We start from the raw sequence: 3,281 nt of genomic DNA, 5'->3' as shown, positions 1-3,281 counted from the left end.
TTAAGTCTGAGCTAGAGTGGTAAGTAGGAAATGGAATAAAAATGTCGGTATTACCGATATTTTATTAGAGGGCGTTTTCCGTCGGAGTTCGGCGTTTGCTTTAGGATCCCCTTAACGCTTAATAATTCGATTCACGAGGCCGACCGACACATTTTTCTGCCAGATTCTTTCGTTTTAAGTGAAAATGCATCGAATGAGCACATTTTTATTAAAATTTGACTTGGGGAAAGGGGGGAGGGGCTATACTAAATAATTACCCTTAATTCTGCTTGATGATTGTATATCATATTTTCTTATTCATGAAATAAATTTTTATCTTATTCTAGCATGAATACATTTAATAAAGATACAACACATGTAATTGTTCAATTTATATTAAAAAAAAATAATAATGATGATGGAGAATCAATAGAATTGGTTCCACGCTCATGGTTAAAATTCACGGATAAATGGATGTGTTATTTCCCACAAAAAAAAATTGGAATAAGGATAAATGGACAAAAATATCAAAAAAACCAGATGAAAATTGGAAAACATGGGAAGTCATAATATTAAAAGAAGCAGGTATGATACAGTTAGAACTATCTATAACTGCAATACTTCTATATTATATTTTAATATTTGTAAAATATTATTATATTTATGATTTACTCAGTGGTACATTTTTATAAATAGCAATTATATAAATTTATTTATAATGATTATGTGTAGCTGATTATACTCAAGGCATACGCCGACTCAAAAAAGCATATACAAACTTAGTCATTTCTAGTACTGATTGTGAAGAAGCAAGTACAAATGTTAATTCTGACATTATGGTTTTCAATGAAAAAGAGAATTTATCTGTATTAAATGATGTACCACCGTATGTTCCTGCTAAGTCTGTATTGAAGGGTAAATACTTTACTTTTAGAAATATATAAAGTATATAATATAATATGTATATGTATCTATAAATAAGTAAACAGTTTCTTTTTTATAGAATTTTCAAATTTTTGTGGGACATAATAATAACATATAAAATTATACACTAAAGTTCTATGATACATTACATAAAAAATAAAATAAAAAATTCTAGATTATTCTAGATCGCCTTTAAAAGTAATACAAAAAATAGGTAAAATTATCTAAATCAAAGATTTCAATATTCTTTTATATGTGTTTTTATGAAAATACAGACAAATATATTACAAAATAATACCAAAACTTAACTTTTTTATAAAAGTACCTACTTTAAATATACATATTAAGATGATTTATGTTAAGTTATTATATATTACGATTTACAATACACACACATAACACACATACAGAGATTAGTTCTATAAATAAACAAAATAATTTTTTAAAATCTTTGTGAATCACGATAAGACTTTGCATAAATTATTTTTAATATTTAAAATACTTACATAATAGAAAAATGTATATATTGATCTCATTATTTTTAAAATTTTAATTCATAACCGTAAAATTAATAATTAATAAAGTATATACACTATAAAAGTGTGTTATTCAATAAAAATATCATAAACGTAACTTTCGTGTGTAGTTTGTTTGAAATATAAATATTAACACATTTGTGTGTGTAAAAATGGGTAGTTTGCATTTTTTAATTCATAACGTAATTTTCTTTATTAATGACTATCAGTTTTTTATCTCTTTTAAATTGTGAATTTATTGTTTAGAAAAGAACTATAATTTTAAAATAAAGTGTAATATAGAACTATATTTAGTATTTAGATTTATCTGAAAGATATTAAAATCTTTTTCCACACAAAAAAATTTCCCTGTTTTAAGTACAAATAATCCTCACATCATTCTTTATAGATTTGAAAAAGAAAATCCATATTTTAAAGGTATTGGGTGGACCGGAAAGTAATGTCGTTTTTGCGCATGTCGATATTTGTTTGTCTTGAAGTACACAATAAGCTGATAAATGACAAATGAATATCGACATGCGCAGAAACGACATACTTTCCGGTCCACCTAATACATTGTAAAAAAAAGACAGTTTAACAATAACTATCAAATTTTTTTTTAAATAGGTTCAGATGTCTGTATTCAACCAAATGTTATTATAATCAAATAATTTTATTCTAACAAAAATTATCAAATGGGTTTACTGTTTAGGATGGTAAACTTTTAAAGATATAATTATGTTTGGTTATATTAATCAAAACATTCAGTTGAACCTATTTTAACAAAAATTTAATAGTTATCAAACTGTTTTCTTAGTGTAATATCTTTTCATACACATAATAAAATTCAAGAGAAAGGTACAAGATAGTCAATAAAAAGAGAATTATTTTATAAATTAAATTTATGTATACATGAATAAATGAAAATTATGTCTGCATATATTGCATCTTAATGTGATACATTCTGCAATTGTGTCACATAAAGATCCAATATACACGGAAATAATTTTTATACATTATATTTGAATATAGTAATAAATAATACTAAATATTTTATATAATTATGTTTATGGACGACAGAACATTTTATAATTCAAAAGACTGATAGATTTTTAATACCATTGCAATTTTTGTTAAAATATGCACTTGTAAAATTACACAATATTTTTTTCAATTATATCATTACAACTTATTTTTCAGATATAAATAATAAGACAAAACATCATAGTAATAACGATTGTTGTGCACAATTAATGGATCGATTAAATCATTTGGAATTGACAGTTAAGCAAGAAATTGAAAGCATGAAAAGAAGCATTTTATACGATTTTCATAAAAGCATTAATGACATAAAAAATACGTTAGCGCTTAATATTAGTCGACCTTTGGGTACACTAATAACAGAATGTAAAAAGGACTTGGCGGTTACTTTGCCATTCAATAATGTAGAGGAGTTTATAAAGTTTAATGAGCAATTACTACTAGACATAAAAAAAGAGGAAACATATGTAAGTTATATAAAAAATATTTATTTTAAATAAACATGAAAGGATTGGAAAAAATATAATGTTTACATTTTATAATATATCCGGAAGTCATGATGGCGAATCAAATAACAGGTATAGAAAATGTTACGAAAGGTATTTCGACTATATTAACAGCTCTTCTCAGCAAAGATATTCAACTGCAATATAGTGCTTGCGGACGTGAAAGTGGTGGACAGAAAAAGAAAAGTTTTTGCGATACGCGTGCCTTTGAATGCATAAGAGGTACGTGCTTTTTATTTTCAATTATCATATTTGTTACATTGTGTATTATATATATAGTATAAAAAAATGATAATGCATTTTATTGTAGATATTC

The 3,281-nt window shown here is 24.9% G+C and overlaps 1 long non-coding RNA gene across 1 annotated transcript; it reads left to right on the top strand.

Annotated features, from left to right (window-relative positions):
* Window positions 1-539: 539 nt before the first annotated feature.
* On the top strand, window positions 540-2,677 carry LOC108764677 (uncharacterized). Its single transcript, XR_001940290.1, has 3 exons — window positions 540-564; window positions 712-894; window positions 2,619-2,677. It is a non-coding gene; the product is annotated as an uncharacterized LOC108764677 (long non-coding RNA).
* Window positions 2,678-3,281: the final 604 nt, after the last annotated feature.

Source organism: Trachymyrmex cornetzi, unplaced genomic scaffold (genome assembly GCF_001594075.2).
Source record: "Trachymyrmex cornetzi isolate Tcor2-1 unplaced genomic scaffold, Tcor1.1 scaffold4457, whole genome shotgun sequence".
In the NCBI taxonomy this organism is placed as follows: Eukaryota; Metazoa; Arthropoda; class Insecta; order Hymenoptera; family Formicidae; genus Trachymyrmex; species Trachymyrmex cornetzi.
This window is presented reverse-complemented; position numbering and strand designations above follow the sequence as displayed.